Raw genomic sequence first — 16,293 nt, forward strand, 5'->3', positions numbered from 1 at the left:
ATCTCTGGTGGTGAATGCTGTGAGGTATAACCATGCAGCTCTCAGGTGGTGAATGCTGCGAGGTATAACCATGCATCTCTCAGGTGGTGAATGCTGCGAGGTATAACCATGCAGCTCTCAGGTGGTGAATGCTGTGGGGGTATAACCATGCATCTCTCAGGTGGTGAATGCTGTGGGGGTATAACCATGCAGCTCTCTGGTGGTTAATGCTGCGAGGTATAACCATGCAGCTCTCTGGTGGTGAATGCTGCGAGGTATAACTATGCAGCTCTCAGGTGGTGAATGCTGTGAGGTATAGCCATGCAGCCCTCAGGTGGTGAATGCTGCGAGGTATAACCATGCAGCTCTCAGGTGGTGATTGCTGCGAGGTATAACCATGCAGCTCTCAGGTGGTGAATGCTGTGGGGGTATAATCATGCAGGTCTCAGGTGGTGAATGCTGCAAGGTATAACCATGCAGCTCTTAGGTGGTGAATGCTGTGAGGTATAACCATGCAGCTCTCAGGTGGTGAATGCTGGGAGGTATAACCATGCAGCTCTCAGGGGGTGAATGGTGGAGGGGTATAACCATACAGCTCTCCAGGTGGTGAATGCTGCGAGGTATAACCGTGCAGCTCTCAGGTGGTGAATGCTGTGAGGTATAACCATGCAGCTCTCAGGTGGTGAAAGCTGTGAGGTATAACCATGCAGCTCTCAGGTGGTGAATGCTGTGAAGTATAACCATGCAGCTCTCAGGGGGTGAATGCTGTGGGGGTATAATCATGCAGGTCTCAGGTGGTGAATGCTGCAAGGTATAACCATGCAGCTCTCAGGTGGTGAATGCTGTGAGGTATAACCATGCAGCTCTCAGGTGGTGAATGCTGTGAGGTATAACCATGCAGCTCTCAGGGGGTGAATGGTGGAGGGGTATAACCATACAGCTCTCCAGGTGGTGAATGCTGCGAGGTATAACCGTGCAGCTCTCAGGTGGTGAATGCTGTGAGGTATAACCATGCAGCTCTCAGGTGGTGAAAGCTGTGAGGTATAACCATGCAGCTCTCAGGTGGTGAATGCTGTGAAGTATAACCATGCAGCTCTCAGGGGGTGAATGGTGGAGTGGTATAACCATGCAGCTCTCCAGGTGGTGAATGCTGCGAGGTATAACCATGCAGCTCTCAGGTGGTGAATACTGCGATGTATAACCATACAGCTCTCTGGTGGTGAATGCTGAGAGGTATAACCATGCAGCTCTCAGGTCGTGAATGCTGCGAGGTATAACCATGCATCTCTCAGGTGGTGAATGCTGCGAGGTATAACCATGCATCTCTCAGGTGGTGAATGCTGTGGGGGTATAACCATGCAGCTCTCTGGTGGTTAATGATGCGAGGTATAACCATGCAGCTCTCTGGTGGTGAATGCTGCGAGGTATAACTATGCAGCTCTCAGGTGGTGAATGCTGTGAGGTATAGCCATGCAGCCCTCCGGTGGTGAATGCTGGAGGGGTATAGCCATGCAGCTCTCAGGTGGTGAATGCTAGAGGGGTATAACCATGCTGCTCTCTGGTGGTGAATACTGCGAGGTATAACCATGCAGCTCTCATGTGGTGAATGCTGCGAGGTATAACCATGCAGCTCTCTGGTGGTGAATGCTGCGAGGTATAACCATGCAACTCTCTGGTGGTGAATGCTGGAGGGGTATAACCATGCAGATCTCTGGTGGTGAATGCTGTGAGGTATAACCATGCAGCTCTCAGGTGGTGAATGCTGCGAGGTATAACCATGCATCTCTCAGGTGGTGAATGCTGCGAGGTATAACCATGCAGCTCTCAGGTGGTGAATGCTGTGGGGGTATAACCATGCATCTCTCAGGTGGTGAATGCTGTGGGGGTATAACCATGCAGCTCTCTGGTGGTTAATGCTGCGAGGTATAACCATGCAGCTCTCTGGTGGTGAATGCTGCGAGGTATAACTATGCAGCTCTCAGGTGGTGAATGCTGTGAGGTATAGCCATGCAGCCCTCAGGTGGTGAATGCTGGAGGGGTATAGCCATGCAGTACTCTGGTGGTGAATGCTGCAAGGTATAACCATGCAGCTCTCTGGTGGTGAATGCTGCGAGGTATAACCATGCAGCTCTCTGGTGGTGAATGCTGGAGGGGTATAACCATGCAGATCTCTGGTGGTGAATGCTGTGAGGTATAACCAGGCAGCTCTCAGGTGGTGAATGCTGCGAGGTATAACCATGCATCTCTCAGGTGGTGAATGCTGCGAGGTATAACCATGCAGCTCTCAGGTGGTGAATGCTGTGGGGGTATAACCATGCATCTCTCAGGTGGTGAATGCTGTGGGGGTATAACCATGCAGCTCTCTGGTGGTTAATGCTGCGAGGTATAACCATACAGCTCTCTGGTGGTGAATGCTGCGAGGTATAACTATGCAGCTCTCAGGTGGTGAATGCTGTGAGGTATAGCCATGCAGCTCTCAGGTGGTGAATGCTGGAGGGCTATAGCCATGCAGTTCTCTGGTGGTGAATGCTGCAAGGTATAACCATGCAGCTCTCTGGTGGTGAATGCTGCGAGGTACAACCATGCAGCTCTCTGGTGGTGAATGCTGCGAGGTATAACTATGCAGCTCTCTGGTGGTGAATGCTGTGAGATATAACTATGCAGCTCTCAGGTGGTGAATGCTGCGAGGTATAACCATGCAGCTCTCTGGTGGTGAATGCTGCGAGGTATAACTATGCAGCTCTCAGGTGGTGAATGCTGCGAGGTATAACCATGCAGCTCTCAGCTGGTGAATGCTGTGGGGGTATAACCATGCATCTCTCAGGTGGTGAATGCTGTGGGGGTATAACCATGCAGCTCTCTGGTGGTTAATGCTGTGAGGTATAACTATGCATCTCTCAGGTGGTGAATGCTGTGAGGTATAGCCATGCAGCCCTCAGGTGGTGAATGCTGAAGGGGTATAGCCATGCAGCTCTCAGGTGGTGAATGCTGGAGGGGTATAACCATGCAGCTCTCTGGTGGTGAATACTGCGAGGTATAACCATGCAGCTCTCATGTGGTGAATGCTGCGAGGTATAACCATGCAGCTCTCTGGTGGTGAATGCTGCGAGGTATAACCATGCAACTCTCTGGTGGTGAATGCTGCGAGGTATAACCATGCAGCTCTCAGGTGGTGAATGCTGCGAGGTATAACCATGCAACTCTCTGGTGGTGAATGCTGCGAGGTATAACCATGCAGCTCTCAGGTGGTGAATGCTGTGAGGTATAACCATGCAGCTCTCAGGTGGTGAATGCTGTGAGGTATAACCATGCAGCTCTCAGGTGGTGAATGCTGTGGGGTATAACCATGCAGCTCTCAGGTGGTGAATGCTTGAGGGCTATAGCCATGCAGCTCTCTGGTGGTGAATGCTGCAAGGTATAACCATGCAGCTCTCTGGTGGTGAATGCTGCGAGGTATAACTATGCAGCTCTCAGATGGTGAATGCTGTGAGGTATAACAATGCAGCACTCTGGTGGTGAATGCTGCGAGGTATAACCATGCAGCTCTCAGGTGGTGAATGCTGTGGGGGTATAATCATGCAGGTCTCAGGTGGTGAATGCTGCGAGGTATAACCATGCAGCTCTCAGGTGGTGAATGCTGTGAGGTATAACCATGCAGCTCTCAGGAGGTGAATGCTGCGAGGTATAACCATGCAGCTCTCAGCTGGTGAATGCTGTGAAGTATAACCATGCAGCTCTCATGGGGTGAATGCTGTGAGGTATAACCATGCAGCTCTCCAGGTGGTGAATGCTGTGGGGGTATAACCATGCAGCTCTCAGGTGGTGAATGCTGGAGGGCTATAGCCATGCAGTTCTCTGGTGGTGAATGCTGCAAGGTATAACCATGCAGCTCTCTGGTGGTGAATGCTGCGAGGTATAACCATGCAGCTCTCTGGTGGTGAATGCTGCGAGGTATAACTATGCAGCTCTCTGGTGGTGAATGCTGCGAGATATAACTATGCAGCTCTCAGGTGGCGAATGCAGCGAGGTATAACCATGCAGTTCTCTGGTGGTGAATGCTGCGAGGTATAACTATGTAGCTCTCAGGTGGTGAATGCTGTGAGGTATAACCATGCAGCTCTCAGCTGGTGAATGCTGTGGGGGTATAACCATGCATCTCTCAGGTGGTGAATGCTGTGGGGGTATAACCATGCAGCTCTCTGGTGGTTAATGCTGCGAGGTATAGCCATGCATCTCTCTGGTGGTGAATGCTGCGAGGTATAACTATGCAGCTCTCAGGTGGTGAATGCTGTGACGTATAGCCATGCAGCCCTCAGGTGGTGAATGCTGAAGGGGTATAGCCATGCAGCTCTCTGGTGGTGAATACTGCGAGGTATAACCATGTAGCTCTCATGTGGTGAATGCTGCGAGGTATAACCATGCAGCTCTCTGGTGGTGAATGCTGCGAGGTATAACCATGCAACTCTCTGGTGGTGAATGCTGTGAGGTATAACCATGCAGCTCTCAGGTGGTGAATGCTGCGAGGTATAACCATGCAACTCTCTGGTGGTGAATGCTGCGAGGTATAACCATGCAGCTCTCAGGTGGTGAATGCTGCGAGGTATAACCATGCAGCTCTCAGGTGGTGAATGCTGTGAGCTATAACCATGCAGCTCTCAGGTGGTGAATGCTGTGGGGGTATAACCATGCAGCTCTCAGGTGGTGAATGCTTGAGGGCTATAGCCATGCAGCTCTCTGGTGGTGAATGCTGCGAGGTATAACCATGCAGCTCTCTGGTGGTGAATACTGCGAGGTATAACTATGCAGCTCTCAGGTGGTGAATGCTGTGGGGGTATAATCATGCAGGTCTCAGGTGGTGAATGCTGCGAGGAATAACCATGCAGCTCTCAGGTGGTGAATGCTGTGAGGTATAACCATGCAGCTCTCAGGTGGTGAATGCTGTGAGGTATAACCATGCAGCTCTCAGGGGGTGAATGGTGGAGGGGTATAACCATACAGCTCTCCAGGTGATGAATGCTGCGAGGTATAACCGTGCAGCTCTCAGGTGGTGAATGCTGTGAGGTATAACCATGCAGCTCTCAGGTGGTGAAAGCTGTGAGGTATAACCATGCAGCTCTCAGCTGGTGAATGCTGTGAAGTATAACCATGCAGCTCTCAGGGGGTGAATGGTGGAGTGGTATAACCATGCAGCTCTCCAGGTGGTGAATGCTGAGAGGTATAACCATGCAGCTCTCACATCGTGAATGCTGCGAGGTATAACCATGCACCTTTCAGGTCGTGAATGCCTGAGGGGCCATAACTATGCAGCTCTCAGGTGGTGAATGTTGCCAGGTATAGCTTTGCAGCTCTCAGGGGTGAATGCTGGAGGGGTATAACCATGCAACTCTCAGGTGGTGAATGCTGTGAGGTATAACAATGCAGCTCTCTGGTGGTGAATGCTGCGAGGTATAGCCTTGCAGTTCTCAGGTGGTAAATTCTGTGGGGTATAACCACGCAGCTCTCAGGTTGTGAATTTTGGAAGGGTATAGCCATGCGGCTCTCACATAGTGAATGCTGCAGGGGCAAAACCATGCAGCTCTAAGGTAGTGAATGCTTGAGGTACATAAACCTGCAGCTCTCAGGTGGTGAATGGTGGAGGGGTATAACCATGCAGCTCTAAGGTAGTGAATGCTTGAGGTATATAAACCTGCAGCTCTCAGGTGGTGAATGGTGGAGGGGTATAACCATGCAGCTCTAAGGTAGTGAATGATTGAGGTATATAAACCTGCAGCTCTGAGGTGGTGAATGGGGGAGGGGTATAACCATGTAGCTCTAAGGTGGTGAAAGCTGTGGGGTATAACCATGCACCTTTCAGGTCGTGAATGCTGGAGGGGTCATAACTATGCAGCTCTCAGGTGGTGAATGTTGCCAGGTATAGCCATGCAGCTCTCAGGTGGTGAATGCTGTGGGGGATTAGCCATGCAACTCTCAGGTGGTGAATGCTGTGAGGTATAACCATGCATCTATCTGGTGGTGAATGCTGCGAGGTATAGCCTTGCAGTTCTCAGGTGGTGAATGTTGTGGGGTATAAACATGCAGCTCTCAGTTGGTGAATCTTGGAAGGGTATAGCCATGCGGCGCTCACATAGTGAATGCTGCAGGGGTGTAACCATGCAGCTCTAAGGTAGTGAATGTTTGAGGTAAATAAACCTGCAGCTCTCAGGTGGTGAATGGTGGAGGGGTATAGTCATGCAGCGCCCAGGTAGTGAATGCGTGAGGTAAATAACCCTGCAGCTCTCAGGTGGTGAATGCTTGAGGGGTATAACCATGCACTTCTCAGGTGGTGAATGCTGGAGGGGTATAACCATGCAGCTCTCAGGTGGTGTAAGCTGTGGGGTATAACCATAGAGCTCTTAGAAGGTGACTACTGCAGGGACATACATAAGAGGTGAAACCATGTAACTTGCAAGTGGTGAATGCTCCTCATGTATGACCTTGCAGCTCTCAAGTGGTGAATGCTGTGGGGGTATAGCCATACAGCTCTCAGGTGGTGAATGCTGTGGGGGTATAGCCATGCAGCTCTCAGGTGGTGAATGCTGTGGGGGTATAGCCATGCAGCTCTCAGGTGGGGAATGCTGAGATGTATAACCATGCAGCTCCCAGGTGGTGAATGCTGTGGGGGTATAACCATGCAGCTCTCTGGTGGTGAATGCTGCGAGGTATAACCATGCATCTCTCAGGTGGTGAATGCTGCGAGGTATAGCCATGCAGCTTTCAGGTGGTGAATGCTGGATGGGTATAGCCATACAGCTCTCAGGTGGTGAATGCTGCGATGTATAACCATGCAACTCTCAGGTGGTGAATGCTGCGATGTATAACCATGCAGCTCTCTGGTGGTGAATGCTGGAGGGGTATAACCATGCAGCTCTCAGGTGGTGAATGCTGCGATGTATAACCATGCAGCTCTCAAGTGGTGAATGCTGTGGGGGTATAACCATGCAGCTCTCAGGTGGTGAATGCTGCGATGTATAACCATGCAGCTCTCTGGTGGTGAATGCTGGAGGGGTATAACCATGCAGCTCTCTGGTGGTGAATTCTGCGAGGTATAACTATGCAGCTCTCAGGTGGTGAATGCTGTGAGGTATAACCATGCAGCTCTCAGGTGGTGAATGCTGCGAGGTATAACCATGCAGCTCTCAGGTGGTGAATGCTGTGAGGTATAACCATGCAGCTCTCAGGTGGTGAATACTGTGAGGTATAACCATACAGCTCTCAGGTGGTGAATGCTGCGAGGTATAACCATACACCTTTAGGTCATGAATGCTGGAGGGGCCATAACTATGCAGCTCTCAGTTGGTGAATGTTGCCGAGTATAGCCATGCAGCTCTCAGGTTTTGAATTTTGGAAGGGTATAGCCATGCGGCTCTCACATAGTGAATGATGCAGGGGTTATAACCATGCAGCTCTAAGGTAGTGAATGCTTGAGGTATATAAACCTGCAGCTCTGAGGTGGTGAATGGTGGAGGGGTATAACCATGAAGCTCTCAGGTGGTGAAAGCTGTGGAGTATAACCATGCACCTCTCAGGTGGTGAATGCTGGAAGGGCATAACCATGCAGCTCTCAGGTGTTGAATGCTGGAGGGGTATAACCATGCAGCTACCCAGGTGTTGAATGGTGGAGGGGCCATAACTATGCAGCTCTCAGGTGGTGAATGTTGCCAGGTATAGCCATGCAGCTCTCAGGTGATGAATACTGTGGGGTATAACCATACAGCTCTCAGGTGATGAATGCTGTGGGGTATAACCATTCACCTTTCAGTCGTGAATGCTGTCCGGGTATAACTATGCAGCTCTCAGGGTGTTGAATGTTGTGTGTACGTATAACCATGCAGATCACAGTGTATTACCCTATAGCTCTCAGGAGGTGAATGCTACAATGCTATACCCCACAGTGCAGGAGGTAAATGTTGTGGTGGTGAGAACATGCAGCTCTTAGGTTTTAAATGCTGTAGGTGTATAACCATACAGCTTTCAGGGCAGTGAATTTTGTACGGACGTAACGATACATCTCTCAGGTGTTTAATGCTGTCAGGGTACAAGCATGCAGCTCCCTCGTTGTCAATGTGTCAGGATATAACCATGCCACTTCTTGATGGTGAATTTTACAAGGGTATGAACATGCAGATGTCAAGGCGATGAATAATTTTGGGGTAAAACCATGTATCTGTCAGGTAGTGTATGTTGTAGGGGTGAGTAACCTTTCACCTCAGAGGTTGTGAATACTGTAAGTGTATTACCATGCAGCATTACAAATAAACCAGTTGTGTAATGTGGTGGGGTATAACTATGCAGCTGTCAGGTGGTGAATGCTGTAGGGTCACAAACATGCAGTCCTCAAGGTGGTGAATCTTGTAAGAGCATAAATGCAGCTCCTATATTGATGTAAGCGATAGGGGTACAACTATGTAGCTCCCAGCTGGCAAATTCTGGGGGGCATATCCAAGGCACGTTCTGATAGAGAATGTGGTAGGGGTATTACAATGCAGCGGTCAGTGGTGAATGCTGTAATTGTATGATTGCATAGGTCTTCGTGTGATGACATATATGTATACAACTCCCACAGCGCTGTATGCATCTCTCAGCGTGATGAATGCTGTAATATATAAACATATAGCTCTCAAGTGACGAATAGTATAAGGGTTTAACCCAGCAGTACCCTTTTCCATATCTGCGCTCCCTCTGCAGGGCACATTCTGTCACTTTTGCACACTCCACTCTTAGTAAAGAGCATGTTCCTTGCCTCTGAAAACACTGGAATCAATCCCAAAAGCATCCACATAAATGGGGAGCCCCCTGGTTACTCTTGAACACACGAGGCACTCCAGAGAGCACCCACTCATTTTGCAGATCAGCCCAGCCCACTCCGCAGAGCTGCAGTCTCCGGAGCACGACGGCCTTCACAAATAGGCACTTTTGGCAGGACCACCAGTTTTTTTAGAGCACCCCAATTACCTTTTTGGAGCACCTCTTTGTACATTGTGAGGCCAGCCAGATGTTCCTTTCGACTGCAGCTTCCCTAATTCGTAGTAGCATAGGCTGCTCTCACTTTTGAAGGCATTCCACTAACTTCTTACACAACTACTGCCAAGCCACTTCCAACACCACATAGACTCCGGTCCCCCCACACCTCAAAGACAATGTAATGACCATGAGCCGATGTGGTAGGTCATGTTCATCTATGGGGCCTAAGCCCCAGCAATAACTTATATCTGTGCTCTCATTAAGTATGACATGATCTGTACACGTCACTGCAAGAATAACGGAAATGCTTTCACCTTCCGGCTACACTGTGACGTAGCTAGCCCTTTTTCCGCCCGTGGTGGTCCCAGACTTTGCCGCCCCCTGGCAGCTGTAAGGGGGGGGGTTGCTGGTGAGCAATTTCTGCCTTTGCCACCCCACACGGCTACAGGTAAGAGTGGGTGGGTGGGGGGCGTACCCCTATAACACATACCACCCGGGGCTACGCCACTGCTGCTACATTGACTCTTGCCATGCACTGGACGCTTTCAAGAAAAAAACTTGAAGTGATGTTAGGGGATTAGGAAATGCAAAGTAGGCAGAAGAGACACCTAGTTGGAAGCCATTAGAAACTCTTATCAGAGTGCTAACACTATTACTTTAAACAAATACTCTTAAAGCCCTTGTTTTACTTATTAAAAGCTCATCTTTTCAGTTGTACCAACCAAGTATATCCGCTTTGTTTTAGAAAATGACTTTGATGCTCATTATAAGTAGCTGATAAAAAATCCTGTTATTTCGCTGCTGTAGAATTACTATTATTAGGGGTGCTGGTAATTCCATAGGCGGGGCATTAATGGTAGTTATGATTTTTGTGTAATAACATGTGGAAATTGGACTTACTGTTCAGTACAACAACAACAAAGACCTTAAGTGTTTCTTCAAAACATATAATTCTGACTAGGGTGGCAAATTAAGGTACTAGCTCAGCCAGAATTATTGCACCATTCCTACTGAAGGCCTTTGTGTCACCTTAATGCTCACCTCCCCCCCCTTAATAGGTGGAAAAATGTGTAAGTAAACTTATTTGGTTTCTTCTTTTCACATTTCCGCGGTTGATAATATCTAAATTATTTGATGTTTTTGTATAGTGCATACATAAAGCTGTGGCTTCAGATCACTAATCTAAGAATGACTTGGGATGCAGGTGTTATTCATTTTTAATGAATTTTAAATCAATAAATACCCTTTGTTGTGCTCATCTCTAAATTAGACAAACAGTGCCACCATGTGTCAGATTGTCATAAGTGCCTGTGTTGACAATTAAGTGCTGGTACCGAGCACTGGAAACCACCGGCTCAAATTAACGACTGGTGACCACACAATATCATTATACTTTGTCTAGACTAATTAATCCCTACTTAATTTTAGCACTTGTTCCCTGCCATTCAGTTCAAGGTCGAGTAGCTTGGGTGACCGGGACTTGTTAGCTGGCGTTCTCATAAATTTAGCAAATTTGTGTTTCATACCTTTTTAGGTTTTGCTTGGATGCGCTAGCAAAATCTTATGTAATTTCTCTGTGGGGTCGGGTATCTGCCCCCTCCTCCCATTGGCTAGCTCCATAAATGGAGGCTAGCCATTGGGAGAAGGCTCTGTCTGTCAATCTCGGACCAGATTCGGGGGCGTTCCCGAGAATTTTTCCCTTTTGGCTACGTCAGCCGAAAGCGATTCTCGGGAACGCCCCCGAATCTGGTCCGGCATTGAGGGCACCCGCCTTCCTGCTCTTCCATGTTGTTCCCAGACTCAAGTTTGGTCTTCTGGTGTTGCAGGAAGCGTCCAGGTTGTTCCCAGACCCAAGTTCGGTCTTGTGGTGTTGCAGCACCTGCACGAGCTCTGGGTGCCTGGGCGCTCTTCAGAAAGTCCCAGAATTGCGGTATCTGTGCCGGAGCGCAGGAGGCGGTGTCAGCGCTGCCACAACACTTTATAATTTGTGTCACCGCAGTATGAAAAGGACTGCAAAATAGACACGGACACGGAGAAAACACCCCCTTTGGAGAGCGAGCGTGCTGCATGCGCGCTGCACAGATGGCGTTGTCTTGGGTGATCTGTGTGTAATTATGACCCGTCTGTGGGTGGTACTTGAGTACGCCTCATTATTATCTCTTCTGACGGGCTCTGGGGGCCTTACTCCGTGTGTTATTCCCCGCTGCTGTAATAATCGGCTGTCGGCCGAGGCGGTATTGTATGGTCGTAGCTTTTCTGCTGCCGAGGTTGATTTGAGTACAAAGGCCACACATGCATCATGGATTCCAATGAGGGATAATTGATGAGGACGCGTCACCGTCCAGTAGCCCTGCGCGGGGTCCGGTGTGCTGGAGTTCATTATCGTCGGAGTGACCTCCGTCATGCCCCCACCCCCCCCCCTTCAGGTACGGCCACCATATGAGCGAGAGGTGCCTTGAAGCAGATGGAACATTTGGACAAAATCCTACCGAGATGCCGTTTATTGCTTATGGCATACATTGCTTTATTGGGGCCATCCATGAACACGCTTTCTGTGTTCTTGCGTCTCGGCTGTGTTTAACCACTTCGATGCTAAGGGTGTTCATGGACCTCCATTGACTTTCCATTGAAATCAATGGAAACTCCATGACGAGTTACCCTTGTCATTAGCGCTGAAGGGGTTAATATCAACTGGAGGGGCCTGTTTTAGTCCTACAGGAATTTAACGGGACGGCACTAGATTGGTTGTATGTCAGAGTATCGATAACAAAATTATCACCTGACGTAAATATTGTGTTGTAAATATTATTTGCAAAAAACATTGCTCCTTTGAGGTTAGGTTTACCAGGATGTGGCCTAACGGCTACAGCGGTCAACCTCGAAGCTGTAGAACAGAGTTTGAGTGTCGGCAGAGACGCTCAACAGCCTGTGATTCTGAGCAAATCACTTAATCTGCCTGTGCATAACAAAATTAGTGTGTACGTGTGTAAAGCAACTGGTGATTATTTTTTTATTTATTTATGCAATTTTATATAGCGCGGACTTTCGTAGGCAATGTTCTTCACTTAATCTATAGTTCGTGTCACGCTTGCTACGTGACTGGGAACCTGGGCGGACAAACTGGGTTCTGGAGGGGTGGGTAGGAGGGTGGTCAGAGGGGCTGGTCACGTGAGAGTGGGTGGGAGGGTGGGCTGAGGGCTTGCCACAATCCGAAGGGCCAGGGACAACAAACATGTAGGCAAGGGAGTGGCATTGAGGAACATCTGGCTGCGCGGAGGGTTGAGGCCCAGCGACTCCCAAAACAGATAAGGTTCTTGCGGGTACGATCCGGTGAGGTAAAAAGAGGAAGAGCAGGAGGAGGCGAGGCGGAGGGGCTGGCACGGTGTCATGTCAGCAGTCGTCTCTGTCTCCTAACCTTGGAATTCCCTGGAAATGGCACGACTTTCTTGCCCGAAGAAGTGTGTGTGTGGGGGAGCGGGGGTGCGGGGTGGGAGGTTCTTGTTTCTAAATAGAGGCCAAGGATTGAATGGTCTGGATACACTCATATTTGCCCCTCGTGCTCATAACTTGGAGGCAACTAGGGCAAACCCAGCGCGCAGGAAGAGTGCGTGTACCAAGACTGAATAAAAAAAAAAAAAGCGGGGGGTGGGGGTGGGGGTGGGGGTGGGGGTGTTCGTCTCTTTCCCCATCCCATAAACACCTCCAAAGCAGGATCCGCAGGACACTGGAAATGTCCGCCCCCATAGACCGTAAAGACTACGAACGTCTGTCGGGGACCTATGGGTGGTTCTTCTCGAGGCCATGTGACTGTCTGCAAGAAGCCCCCTGTCTAATACTATTGTTAAATGATGTCCAGACGAGTTGTCAAACTTCAATGCTGCTGGTGACACCGCCGGTTTGTGTGCGCCTACACGTCTGTGTGAGCTCCTGCTCGGTGACTGTATGACCATGTCCATGTGTGTCTGTTGTGACTGCTCTGACTATCTTCGTTGATGGGAACAGGAAGCGTAAGGGATTTATCCCCCCCCCCCTAGATTTTGGAGTGGAGGGGACACGCAGTAGAAGTTTAGGTCGACAGAAAAACTGCGCACTTCCACTGTTGACATCCGCATGGGATGACGGCCCTGCTGCTTTCGACCTGCTGACCGGCCTAAGGCTTCAGACAGGGTCGGATTTATTCTCTGGGGCCCGAGGACAAATTCCCGAGGTCAGATGTAGGTGTTGTTTGTCAGGTCTGGGGCAGGGTCCCCATTTAGCACATTGTCATTCTCCATAGAATGCGTCTCCTTCTATCGTGGGCCAAGGGCCCAGCATGGAGGACTCTGCCCTGCTTCTGTGTAGGAGTTCACATCCTCCTGGCAAAGGGAGGTGCTGGGGGCTATTGGAGTTCCTCTTTGATAAGGTGATGCATCTTTTTCATGCAACTCACCTCAAATACAGACATACATGGGAAAGCAAACCTGCTCCATACCTGTTTGACACTTAATGCAACTGCTTTGCTTTGTCAACAAATGCCCCGAGCAACGTGTTTGTGACAGTGAGTGCAGAGTGATAGTGAGTGCAGGGTGACAGTGAGTGCAGAGTGACGGTGAGTGCAGAGTGACGGTGAGTGCAGTGTGACAGTGAGTGCGAGAGCAACAGTGAGTGCAGAGTGAGTGCGACAGTGACAGTGAGTGTGACAGTGACAGTGAGTGCAGAGAGTGCGAGAGTGACAGTGAGTGCGAGTGCAGACTGAGTGCAGAGTGAGTGCGAGAGCAACAGTGAGTGCAGAGTGAGTGCGACAGTGACAGTGAGTGCGACAGTGACAGTGAGTGCAGAGAGTGCGAGAGTGGCAGTGAGTGCGAGTGAGTGCGAGTGACAGTGAGTGCGAGTGAGTACGAGTGCAGACTGAGTGCAGAGTGAGTGCGAGAGCAACAGTGAGTGCAGAGTGAGTGCGACAGTGACAGTGAGTGCGACAGTGACAGTGAGTGCGACAGTGAGTGCAGAGAGTGCGAGAGTGACAGTGAGTGCGAGTGAGTGCGAGTGAGTACGAGTGACAGTGAGTGCGAGTGACAGTGAGTGCAGAGTGACAGTGAGTGCAGAGTGACAGTGAGTGCAGAGTGACAGTGAGTGCGAGTGACAGTGAGTGCAGAGTGACAGTGAGTGCAGAGCGACAGTGAGTGCAGAGCGACAGTGAGTGCAGAGCGACAGTGAGTGCAGAGTGACAGTGAGTGCGAGTGCAGACTGAGTGCAGAGTGAGTTCAGAGTGACAGTGAGTGCAGAGTGAGAGTGACAGTGAGTGCAGAGTGAGAGTGAGTGCAGAGTGAGAGTGACGGTGAGTGCAGAGTGACGGTGAGTGCAGAGTGAGTGCAGAGTGAGTGCAGAGTGACAGTGAGTGCAGAGTGACAGTGAGTGCAGAGTGACAGTGAGTGCAGAGTGACAGTGAGTGCGAGAGCGACAGTGTGTGCAGAGTGAGTGCAAGAGTGACAGTGTGTGCAAGAGTGAGTGAGTGCAATTACAGTGAGTGCAGAGTGAGTGGAGAGTGAGTGCAGAGTGAGTGCGAGTGCCTGTGAGTGCGAGAGCGACAGTGAGTGCAGAGTGAGTACGAGAGCAACAGTGAGTGCAGAGTGAGTGCGAGAGCGACAGTGAGTGCAGAGTGAGTGCGAGAGCGACAGTGAGTGCAGAGTGAGTGCGAGAGCGACAGTGAGTGCAGTGTGAGTGCGAGAACGACAGTGAGTGCAGAGTGAGTGCGAGAGCGACAGTGAGTGCAGAGTGAGTGCGAGAGCGACAGTGAGTGCAGAGTGAGTGCGAGAGCGAGAGTGAGAGTGCAGAGTGACAGTGAGTGCAGAGTGAGTGCAGAGTGACAGTGAGTGCAGAGTGAGTGCAGAGTGACAGTGAGTGCAGAGTGACAGTGAGTGCAGACTGACTGCAGAGTGACAGTGACTGCAGAGTGACAGTGACTGCAGAGTGACAATGACTGCAGTGTGTGAGTGTGCAGGGTGCACATTGTGTGAGTGTGCAGGGTGAGCAGTGTGTGAATGTGTAGGGGCAGTGTGTGAGTGTGCAGGAAACAAACACTCAAACTAAGTCCACCACACACTACTGCATATACTAGTGAATATAGTCATCTCTTTATACCGAAAAAATGATTTATATTTAGAGGGGTCGGAGTGGGACACAGTGGGTGGATGGATGCATGATGGATGGATGTATGCATGATGCATGGATGTATGGGTGGATGCATGGATGGGTTGTTGGTTGGATGGGTTGGTGGATTGCATAAATTGTTGAGGGATTGGCTGTATATATGCATCTATCCATACACCCATCCATACACCCATCCATGCATGCACCCATGCATGCATCCATGCATGCATCCACCAACTCATCTATGCAAGCATTACAACAAGAGCCCGCAGCTCTCCTTCGTCTCTCCTCGCCCCCCCTTCCCTGAGCCCGCAGCTCTCCTTCGTCTCTCCTCTCCCCCTTCCCTGTGCCCTGCCCTGCTATTGTAAATGACAATGCCATTTATTTATGTTAAAAAAACATAAATAAAAAAAATGTCAAGAGCAATGCCAATAGCTCTAACTTTAACAAAGGCAAAACCATTGCATTGTAAATGCTTGTTTAAGGTGCTGAGAGTCTGATTCATTCCCATGTTTTTTCAATTGCTAATCTGGACGGGAAGTCAGGTCTTCTGGGCAGTGCTCTGCATCTGACCTCGATGTCAATATAAATGACATTGCTGGGACCCCACCATTAAATGTGCAAGGTAAGAGACCATAATTGGCTACCCTGGTGTACTACTGAAGGGGCGAGAGAGGGTCCGTTAACTTGAAGGGACAATGTGGCATTCACGTTTTTGCCAATTTGATCAACAAGGGTCTCTCAACTGCAGATGTTGATAATTATTCATAAGCTATGTAGAGAGCTTTCTGGATGATTTCTGTAGCTTCCACATCTCATAGTAGGTTGTTTTTCTTATGTTTTCGGTAACCAGCGACATGGCCTCCCAACCCTTTTTTTTTTCTTTCTCTCATGTGAGAATATCTTCTATGCAAGCTGTGTTGTATTTAGTATTAGTTGCCTGTCTCTAATGTCTGAAATCCCTGAGATTGTTCACTTTATTGGAAGCTCTGTGCTCACACCAGTCCAATAATGAATGGTTACAAGCATCCACAAAGATTTCTACCAGATGCCATCACGAAAATAAATTAACCTTGGCCTGCCACTGCAGTTTGAAAAGCGTAAGTTAACCACGGCTGAGTACTTTGGAAAGAGCTTGTGTGTGCAATTACTATACTAATTTTCAACACTAATCCTTTATGGGTTCCG

The sequence above is a fragment of the Lissotriton helveticus genome, chromosome 7 (genome assembly GCF_964261635.1).
Source record: "Lissotriton helveticus chromosome 7, aLisHel1.1, whole genome shotgun sequence".
NCBI classification, from domain to species: Eukaryota; Metazoa; Chordata; class Amphibia; order Caudata; family Salamandridae; genus Lissotriton; species Lissotriton helveticus.